Raw genomic sequence first — 11,963 nt, forward strand, 5'->3', positions numbered from 1 at the left:
CAGCAAGGAATTTCAGTACTGCTTTCGTGAAACGATACAATACCAGTCCAATTGCATTAATCCTTACAATCGCCGCTATAACTTAATCTAACCTGGTTTTCTTTTGATATTCTATGTACTCTTATGCTGATAGGATTTTGTAATATTACCACTCCTACAATACATTTATATATATATATATATGTAACCCTACATTTTTTTAAAATTATCGAATTATTATTTTGACAGTTAGCAAAGTCTATAAAATACCAAAATTATGTTTATTAAAAATCTGTCAAAGAAAATCTGTAATTTAAATGCTCTAGCATATGCTTCATTTTTTTTTACTGTATTAAAATTATTTACAAAGTACCTGGGATAGGATTTAATTCCCATACCCAATATATTTAAAAGTCTCTTAACAACTCGTCATAACTTATGCTGTATAAGTAACATCCTCTTGACGCCTTGTCAATTTCTGAAAGATTCATAAATTTTTTTGCAAATGGGACTGCTGCTTTCTCTAAATAATACAGACCTTTCACATGCCCATCTATTTTAGCTTCCTGATTAGTCTAGCATAGAAGTTTAATAACACATTTCCACTATAAATTGACGAAGTTTAAAATTTTGCACAGGGGGCGTCAGTGGAAATGTTCGCCACCCTTCCAATTTTTCGAACCGTTGAAAATTTTGCGAACCTTTAAAATTTTTGAATGATTCCCATGAGTCAATAAACGCACTTGTCACAATAAACAACCATGAAAATGGCCAAAATAGAGCAGCGAGCAAAAATAAAATTATAAATCAAAATTTTTAAATTGGTCTGCGGCCAAAAATGACGCGTCAACAGTCACAAAAAAGGATATTAAATCCTTTATATAAAAAAATTAGAAAGGATTTTTATGACCACATAAAACTGGAATGTAAAAACAAGACAAAGTAAAAGAAATTGAAATCAACCATAAAGTTAAAAAAATCACCGAATATGTAACCGATTTATTCGTATGGACGGGATGTGAATATATTGTATATGACCGAGGCATACGCATGTCTCTGCAGGACCAACATGTGATATGGTATCATTAGACATGCCAAATTTATGATTGTTGTGATTTTTTTTTATTGTGCTGCCTCTCATATCTATATATACAATATATTTATACAAATTTACTTTTTATATTTTAACGTTGGGTGTATAAATTCTATAAATTGTTGGGTTATTATTTTTCAAGCTGTCACTGCAACATTGTGTCAATGGAATGCACATGTGTATCAAAGGGTACGAAAGGATAACACATATATACGAATATGTGCTCGTGATTTTATAACGGAACATAAAGGAGTACAATGTGCTAGAGGGGCGTACTATGAGGAAACTTAAAACTCACTGTTAAATGAAATTTAATAAAAAAGAGCACAGTACTTTATATAACTAAATTTGCAGGTTATAAACAATATTCACCCATAAAACTTTAATGTAGGAATCTGAAAAAATTAAAATGCAAACCAGAAAGTCATAAAGGATATACTTTTTTACTAGAAAATATACCAAAAAAATGGTTGATTATAATAAAAATTGACTTTTACACCACAAAAGCCTTGACTTTAGCTAAAGGATACAGCTTCATTTATTGTAAATGCTGATAATATGTTCAATTCATTTTAGAAAAAATAAACATTTTTTTGACAGGTAGCAACCTATTTTTTTTTACTGCATTCAATGCACAATATTGCAATATTGCATTCAATTACTATTTTTATAATACTTTTTGCGACACAAAAACCCTTGCGAAATAACCCTAAACTAACCCTAGCGAATCCTTTTATTTTTTATGAGCAATTTTTCTATAGAAAACGCATTTTTTAGCCATCACACTCTGTGCGTTTTCCAGTTAATATTGCAGATATTTATTAATATTATCCTTTCATTACTTAGTTGACTTCTAAATTGCAAAAATATATTATAATTGGCCTTCACCCCGTTGTTATTACTGGCAATTGGCAGGAAAAGGATAATTTGCAATTTCGTGATGACAGATTGCAGGAGTCAACAGTTTCATTATAGTTGCGGCATGTGGTGTCTTTTTTCGTCGATTTTATATTGAGTTTTGGCTAAAAGTTAATTTTTCTCTAATGTCTTTTTAGGATTTTATTAAAAATTCTTAGAAATTATTCCTTCACATTAAAACAATAAATTTGTTATGGATAGGAAGTTTTTGCAACAACAAAGTAAAGTCCAAATATCTTACATATCCGAAATCATTTTCTTAGACTAACAGACATGGTAATATCACCCAGTTGCAATTTATAAGGAATGAAGTTCCTAATGACCAGAGCTAAAATAGAAATGGCATACCGCATTGCAAAGTCTGTAGTTAGTGAAAACCCAGTCGAAAACTGCTATCGGATTCCAAAAAATCCATGCTAATATCACCCAGTTGCAATTTATAAGGAACGAAGTTCCTTATTGACTCGTCGAGGAGGTTTCGGTCGTCGGATTCCAGGTTCAGTCCTTTAATAAATTTATTTGATAGGAACGGTGGAAAGTTTGCGATGGTATTTGGAAGACGTAACGTACAACGCAGACGGAGGGAATGTAGATTTCATTGTTGTGGAACCCATTGGGTTCGTGGTAGAAATGTAAATTTCTGCAGAGAGTTGAGTATTTTGATGTGTATTAATAATAAAACAATGTCTATGGACAGACGAGAAATCAATCAAATATATTAATCAACAAATTAATATAGATTTTTAAGACTAAAATCGGTATAATTTATAGGAGTTACGATAAAGGTGGTTTGGAAAAGAATTTACAAAACTTATGCAATACGTGGAATTTCGGATAAAAAATTTTTATGGATTTGATATTAACAGTCGTTTTCTCATAGAAATTTAATAACAAAAATTTAGGTACATTGAAGGATTTCTGACCCTACTGACTACATTCATTTACAAAGAAGATTACGATTAGGTTACAAGAACCCAACCCTATGAGCTGATACGCAAATATGTACTCACTACACCAACGCCACAATACCACATAATCTCAAAACTATTTTTCTTTTAACTAAAGTATAGTCAAAGCATTATCAAAGGTGTAAAGTGAAAATGTGGATCACCACAGTAACAGCAGGGCTCTTGAGGGCTGCCTGTGAGTGGCTCTTTTTGGGAACACAAAGGTATATCCGATTCTTATTCATTAGTAAGCCTTAGTTTGCTTACGTGAATTTGACCCGTGAAAATGAGTTATATTGCAATTTGGAACAAATGAACGATAATGACATTGGAAGGTCGCTTAGTGTTATCACTACAAGTTGATGTAAATTTTTATTGCATCACGAAACTTACGACAATGGCGAAATGATTTCATCGCTTAGTCACCAGCTGCTCATATGTCCCTTCCAACTTAATTTTATATCTAGCGTCATCCAACTCATATCCAAATATCCAAGCAGTTTACAATTAATAAGTAATGTTATTTTTTCTGTTCTTGTGAAGTGCACATATAGAGATCAGTATTTTTTGGTTTTAAACACCGCTGCTTAGTTCAATTTTATCTTTTTCAAGCTTATAAGTACATTTTTCTACTGTTTTACCTACTAATAAAAGTGCATAGCTATATTTAATATATTGCAAATATAATTTTTGCTTTACTAAATTTTTTTTTATGTATAAATAAATCACATTATCAATTCAATTTTAACATTTATGTACTCCAGAATCTTAAAAACTCTTCTCTTCCCCAATCAATCCGAAAACGTTCAATAAATTCTAATCGGTAAATTCTAATGATTGTGAAAATTTCTTTAGAGCAAATCATTTGCAAAAATGTTTCCTTAAGGTAATAAAATTTGAGAAACCCATAACCATGATCGTTAAAGCAAACGTTTAGTCAAGAGAAGCTAAATAAACGTTTCCAAAGCCGTAAAACTTAATGGAACCAACCAGGAACACTTCTGACCACTGCCAGAATCTTAAACAGAAAATGTGATTTGGAAAATAAGTAAACGTTACTGTTTTTGCCTTATTGACCAATTTAATGGATATTGTAAAAGCTGGACTTTTTATGTGCAACATAAAAAAGGACCTCCCATAAGAACAAACAATACTGAAATGATTTTCCTGGGTATTCTCTCCTTTGAAACGTTGTTAAAAGTTTTTATGTTTGTCTTAAAAAAAGAATAGCTGAAATCAATTGAATTTTTTTCCAAATACTTGGTTTAAGTGGCCAACCAAAATAATCGTATGTGTATTTTATTATTGTTTATAAATATTTTTTGTATTGGACATAGTGCCCTAAAATATTTCATAGCACATAGAATGTCTAACTGAAAACTATGGCTCTATCTAAACAAAGCAGGAACAGGAAATGACAATAAGCACACATTTAATTGTCTCTGCAAACATATAAAGACACTACAATGACATCATTGCCCATTATTATATCTTGGGGTTACTGCAGCATTATTGCCAGCGTTAGCCGAAATTTACTGGAACCACACACACGCTGCTGGTGTCCATGCTCTATTGGAACAATTACAAACGAAGTGGCAATTTTCTTGGCCAAATACACACAATTGCCTGATATTATGCCGACAACAATGAAGCCATCGCCCATTTAATAATAAAAATATTGTTTGCTTCAGAGCATCAACGGTCGCTTCAGTACTCATTTGGAAGGATGTTTCTTGAGATTTCAATGAGTTATGGAAGACATTCATTACAGCCAAATGACAACGAATTACAAAAGGAATGTTATCGTTTCTGCTGACAATAAAAATAAATAAAAAATTTACGAATTGCATACTGTACGCTACTGTATCGAGATGGACAAAAATTTTATGCACATATGGCCAGGAACTGCATTTTGAAACATTTCATCAAGGATCTTTTTTGTGGATATTTTGATTTATATTGCGGATGCATTTGGCAGTTTCAGTTGTTCTTCAAATACGAAAAGTAATTTTTGTATTTTTAATTTAGAGTGAATAATTGGAACTTAAGTAGCAGATGAAGTTATCAATTTTATTGCATGTGCTATATTTATTTATTACACATTTGCCAGAAACCAATACATAATGCATCCTTAGCATCCTATCTAAGGACAATAAATTGTTGAGTCCTAGTGCGTTTGTGATAAACGCATTACTGTGCTAAGCTTAAATCAGTTATAATAATAATCATCACTAGGAAATTATTCATTAATGATATTATAATAATGGCATTCACAGAACTAAAAATTTTACATTCTACCTCAATCTTGCAAGTCTAGTCTTGCATATAGAGGTCTGGACAGTAAAATAAGATTAATTGAATATTTAGTAAAGAAATTAACATATATCAAATTATATAGATTTCACTTAATATATATTATATTAACATCATTATCCTTTTTTTTTTAGTTTTAAAGTCATGCCAACCACCAACCCATTTTTAAAATTTCTACAGAAGTTTAGAGCTGAAAATCGTCATCTCAGCAGTGTAGAAATAGCCAAGCGTGGTGGAGCTAAGTGGCGTAAGATGAGTGCTAAGGAAAAACTCAAATATGCACCGTCTGGTTCAGGACGTTTGTCACGCATCGCACGTCAATCCCGTGTTAATCGTAGCAATACACTTCGAATTAAAAAACACCTTACCAGTCGCATATCTGCCAAAAAGAAACCAAGAAAACAACGGCGTGTTCAGTCAAAAGTAAAGATACATCCGTTGCACCTGAAACACTCCAGCAAACGCTCAACCACATGGTTAGGCGCCAGTAAGTATAACTTACTATACTTATAGTTATATATATATAACGCTTTAAGTATAAAAAAGTTCAACGATTTTTAATGATGATTTCATTTCAAGTGTGGGACCAACTTATGCGTATCTTCTCTTGGAACGAGGAGAATACAGAGGAGACTTAACTAAACGATATACATCTTTTTTATTTTTATATAACAGACTACACTTACACAGGTAAATATAAATTAAAATTGACTTTCTTGGGAAGTTTCAAACTACTTGGACCCCAGTAATAGCAGTTTAAGTTATTTAAATTATTTGTTTAAATAAATTTTTTTTAACACTTTTGTCATATTTAGATGGTTCTTCCAACAACACTAATACACTCTCCTACTCCTCCTACGCTCCTACTACTACCCAACCAACTATATTCAATTACCTTCTCTAAGTACAACACCTGGAATGACGGATGCAATCAAACTTGTTACTGTAATTTATAGAAATGAGTTAACTAACCGAATAACCCATTGATTTAGTGACATTATGTTAAAAGTATTTATAGTCATTATATATCTTAGAAAAGTGTACCAATGAATTTACTGAAGCTACCAAATGCTCCTGAACTTTCTGTAAGTACCAATATGTATTAATAGCTTATCGAGCAATACCATTATAAAATTATCGACTTTTAGGTCTGACTGAATCAACCAATACTATTTATAAAGTTACTTTACGTCCTGAGATTTTTTACCACCGAAAAACCACAAAAACTAATGTATTTTTAAAAAACTTCTATTAACGCTGGATAATTAAGTTAACAAACCGAACAATCTATTAAAGTATTTATATCATTTTACTCATAAATATTCCATAGAATAATGCACATTGATCGCTGAGATAAGGGTTAACATGTGTTATATCCTGTAAACTACAAGTAAGTTGACTAACCAACCAAAATTTAACATATAAACTTCTTAGGTTGAGAACCACTGATATTGTATATTTCACTGATATATATATTTTTTCGATGCTATTACCAGTGATAACCACCACTGTGACCGCATTTTGTCATTGTACAATTCAGTACAGTATACCTACATTTAGTATATTCAGTATACATGATTTTGTAACCATTATTTAGTTATGAGGGCATGGCAGGGACAAAGTTCCAGTTTAGTTAAGAGACTGGAGGTTTGAGCACAACTTTTACCTATAAGTTAGTCCCCTTCGAGTCTAGCGAACGGATAGCAGCTCATCTGTAGCATCACAACAAACCTGTATGTGTAACTAAATGACTTTTACTTCACAAGGCAACCACTCTGACCTAACCTAACCTGACCAACCAATATTTATTACACACAATCTTTATATCATTAAACCATATTATCTTTTTTGAAGGATACATACTGGATACATATGTGTACCGTAAAATTTTCCATAAATTTATTTGATGCATGGACCAAAATTATACTTTGTGACTTACATGTAAGTTAAATCATCGTATAGTTTATATAATAATGTGCATCAAAAGTATTTTTACAAATATATTTCTCAGGATATTGGTACGATGACTTTAACTAAATTATCTACCAATATATTCTGGATTTATTTATGCTGAAATTGATATGTAAGTTAATTGATTATTAGTCATTATCAAAACCTATTTTAATGTTGATAACTGTTCTCTAGAAAAATTAATAGTAGAGACTACCAAATTATTAAGGTCCAGTATATATGGACCTGGCTTCTTTCATTAATAAATATTGCATACCTGTATAATGAATGGTATGTAAGTTATGGTACTATATTTTACTTTTATTTAAATAAGAAACCACAAAATAATATCTTTTCAGATTTTATAACAGAGTACTTTCATTCAATCCAGTAAACCATATTTTTGATGCAAGAAAATTCTTAACTCTTTTTGTACAAAATTAAAAATAAATAAAAAATCTATGACGTTTTTTTTTATAAATTTATGTGTTCCCAATTTATTTATTTATGAAGATTTATTTATCTTCATAAGATAAAAAAGTTTATGTCTGAGGTGCCTGATTAATACTCCAACTACATATAGACATACATAGAACTACATATATAAAAATGGAATAAAACCGGGGGTTAGTAGTAGATTAGTTGTGTTGCCATCTCAACAATGGTGACATAACATAACGATTTCTCCTCTCTAAAAAAATTTCTCTGTGGTCACTCTTCGGTTAGCACTAAGCGAATGGACAATTCCTATTGAATTGCTCACTGAACTCCAGAAGCAATCTATTGCTACTTTAATAACGGATTTTATATAAAATTTTGCTGAATATTTTTTAAAAAGATTTTCAAACAGTAGTTAGCTACAACAACAAAAATTATTTTTATATTATTTTAATTAATTGAATTTTTGGTTGAACATACAGCTGTTTCGAGTATTGGCAAATACCCATCATCAGTGGTCTTGGAAATAATTTTTGTATTTAATTATTCATGAATAATTTTTTGAGACTGCAAGTACCAGGAATCCAACTCGTACCCTGTCAAATTTGAAGCTCAGAGTCAGCGCTCCTTAACCAAGTGACCCAAAACCGTACTTGACTTTTGTGTTCGCACATTTTTCTGGAGTTTTTGTTAATTTGCTATGAAATTTTTATTAACAAATTCACTTGTTGGGTTTTATTTTATGTTAATGTATAAGTAAATATTTAATTAATATTTTATTCATTTTATCAACATTTTATTTCATTTACTTTAATTAAAATTTAAATATAAATAAATTCCTTTTCCTTAACTTCAAAACCCCTTTCAAAAATGCAATGCGTTATTGAACAATGCCATTCATGGAGAAAAAAAAACACATCGATTACCTTCGATGTAGTCCCGTTTATAGACCCTGGAGTTTTCCTATTTATTTTCTTCTCAATTCCCAACAAAAATGAAATTATGTGAGCTACAGTAAAACTTGAATAAAACAAAATCCAATGGTCAAAAAAGAACAAACAAAAGCTAGAATCGTTTAGCTTGATTTCATCATTCCTGAATGTTTATTTTATTGCTCAGAAAATGACGCCAACGTGGCCAAGAAACGTGCACCACAGCCGTAACAGCACCCCAAGTCGTTAACAAGCTCAATCCAAAAGGCAACCGAAGGACGAGCGCTGTTTAGGTTGATGCGCACTTGGCAAGTGTGTTTCAATGTGGCGGAAGGATGTCCGTAAAATGGCTGCTGTAGTTGCCATTTAATAGTTTTGGGTTTTTGAATTTTGGGTTGAATTGTGTCGAATGTTGGAAATTTCGTACGCAATAAAATTCAAATGAATTGCGATAAAAATCAAATTTTGTTGGACATTTTCGTTATTTTTTATTGTATTTCATTTTATTTTTTTTTTTTTGTTCTACGTATTTTTATTTTTCATGTGATCCGTTTGTAAAGGACAACTACACTGCACGTTTCTTTTGTAATTATAAGTATACCGTATTGCCTTTTTACTTCCAGAACTTTTTTATTAAACGTACAAGTATTTGAATGTCTTGACCACCCTTTTTTTTGAAAATCTCACCACTTTTCATGGCCCAACTTTGAATGTCCCATTGCGGCTGTTTTGGTTACAATGTGGTTCGGTTCAGTTAGAAATATTTGAGTTTGTTTTATGTTTATTTAAATTTATAGCCAATTGATATAAGTTGCTTTTTAAACTCATCCAGGGAAGATAATTCCAGATGTATCCACTGTGACGTATGCTCTTATGCATTCTCAAAATTTAATTAATGCGAAATTAATGTATAAAATTTCAATAAGATTAATTTGGTGGTGTATGTAGATAAATTAAATATTCCAGAGTCCATAGAAAAATATATCTATTTAATGAATTTTACACATTATTCATAGGTCTGCTTACACAACGATTAAAACCTTGAACCTGCAAACTGATGTAGATAGTAAAAAATTGATGTTTAGTTCATCACACAATCCATAAAATATTTTTATTGTTACTTCTTACACAACTCTTGACATAACTTATATATCTATTAAAGGACTCTGAAATTTTTGCAAATTTCTAATTTCTTGTAACTAAAAACAAAGCAAGAAAAAAGTGAAAAACCATCATATAAAACCATGATTATATTAAAAATAATTCTTAGGAATCAGTCTAGATGTATCACATTCCTGCACTTATAAACTTTTTCCACTAAATTATACAAAAGTGCTACATTGCGGCACTTTCGAATGTACCAAGTATGATCATCCCTATGTATGGCTTTCTATTTTAATTATTGCTTACTATTTTAATTCCTTATATTTAATTATTGTTTTGATTTTTATTATTGTTGAAAATAATTTTTGTAGTTATTACTAGGACTTTAGCCATATTCTTGAAGTCAATTCATTCTAAATCAGATTGAGAATGCTGAGTAGGAGTTCCTATTCATTTAAAGGAAAATTCAAAAACTGTTTGCTGTTTTATAAAGATCCATTATTCTTCGTCGAGTTAAGTGCTCCGCTGCACTAGGAGCCCAAAACCCTGTTTTCTAGTATCAGTAAAAATTTTATAAAGTGTATATATTTCATGACCAATTTACACAAGTCGTTTTCAAAAATGATATTATTTATGGATTTATCCATTCACAGATATCCATTTTAAAAATAATTTTTCCAAATCTTATTTCCTAGTTTCTTCTTAGAATTGCAACCATTGTGGTTTGAGTACAAAACGGTTTTTTGTTTTTTTTCAAAAACTAACCCGTATCAAAATACATCATTTTCTTCTCTCTAAAAAACGAGTACATCAATGAGGTCTTCAGTAATTCTTAATTACATATCATAATTTAAAATATATAAAAGTATTCAAATAAATTCTGTATCCTCAAATATCGGCAAGTAAAAAAGTACTGGCGCAGCTTGAAATAAACCAGTGATGTACGTGTCTGGTACCAATTTTATGAAATTTACTCTTATTTCCATAAACTTGTATAGAGACAGTGTAGTAATACAAAGAATAAATGTCATACAACATGGATGCATACATGGATGAAAGTCTCAACAAATTTCCTACTAATCATTTGCCAAAAGATAAGCAAAATGGCAAAACAGTAGGAAATCTTCAATTCGCTCCGAAATGGGTGCCAGTATGATTCCAATTCCAATGCTGTGCTGAGCAAAAGCGTTGTTGTTACCGAATACAGAGACAATTAAAACATCATCAGATAGTAATAATAGATTTCTGCACTTGGCATAACTATTTGACAAGCCAAATAAAGACTCATAAAAGAAGAGACAGAAAAAAAAAACTGGTGACATAAGAGCAAAAGGATAACAACAGGACATTAATACTTACTTTAATGCCTGTCTGTGTGAAAAAAATAAAAAAAAACCTAAAATGTAAAATAAATTTATATCTTTTGTTTCAGTTAGTCTATTTTGATAATTTTGGGAAGCGTCTACTCTAGTCGGCATCGATACAAAGTCAAATCAGGCTCAACGACTTGTTTTATCTTTGGGATTTGTTGTATATCACGCACCAACATCAAGTGACATGCGGACAACTCAATTAAAATTCCAGGAAAAAATCAGAGCATAGTTATGGTACTTTCCTTCTCAATGTCGGGTTTTACTAGGCTGCTGAGATCGTGTGCATAGATTTGAGGCGGTTTTGTGGTTTTGATGTTTGGTTTAATTTTCTGCCTTCAAAAATGAAACTGAAATTGTATCTACAATTAAATGAATTTTTTGTTGATATAGTGTCGGTGTTAATCCATAAAATTGATGATTATGTTAAGGTAGCAACAATAAATTCTTGTTAAAGAGCCACCACAGCAGCTCGAAAGTGAAGTGTTCAGGATAAGTACTGGAAAAAATGTCACAAGAGAAGCATAAATATTTTTTGATAAAAAATCGGAATAGGATTTAGGAACCAATATTGTAAATTATTTTGCGCAAGAATTCTTTTCTGAAATTTTTAAGCTACTGAATATCGCAATGAATCTACTTTTTAAAGTCTCAAATGTGTCTTGTCTTATTTCGACAACATAAATGAGACTACATTAACTACTACTTAATGCTTTTCGTAAAGTCTGTAGTTCATATTTTCACCAAGTTACCAATTATATCTGTTACGTTTTCCAAATAAAGCCATAAGCAAATGTATCTTTTAGTATAAAAAAAAATTGGCAGCCCATAACATATTTTCCAAAGTAAGTAATTTAGTAAGTAGCTTACCAGATTAAAGTACATATTTTGTTGTGTGCCAGCGCTTAGATTCTGACAC

General features: G+C 30.9%; 2 long non-coding RNA genes across 2 annotated transcripts; both read left to right on the forward strand.

Annotated features, from left to right (window-relative positions):
* Positions 1-5,385: 5,385 nt before the first annotated feature.
* Positions 5,386-6,513, forward strand: LOC119667852. The gene is made up of 4 exons (XR_005251426.1): positions 5,386-5,737; positions 5,830-5,940; positions 6,066-6,335; positions 6,399-6,513. It is a non-coding gene; the product is annotated as an uncharacterized LOC119667852 (long non-coding RNA).
* An 84-nt stretch (positions 6,514-6,597) lies between these two features.
* Positions 6,598-7,474, forward strand: LOC119667853. Its single transcript, XR_005251427.1, has 4 exons — positions 6,598-6,640; positions 7,105-7,191; positions 7,262-7,333; positions 7,396-7,474. It is a non-coding gene; the product is annotated as an uncharacterized LOC119667853 (long non-coding RNA).
* Positions 7,475-11,963: the final 4,489 nt, after the last annotated feature.

This window comes from Teleopsis dalmanni, chromosome 1 (assembly GCF_002237135.1).
Source record: "Teleopsis dalmanni isolate 2A chromosome 1, ASM223713v2, whole genome shotgun sequence".
NCBI lineage: Eukaryota > Metazoa > Arthropoda > Insecta > Diptera > Diopsidae > Teleopsis > Teleopsis dalmanni.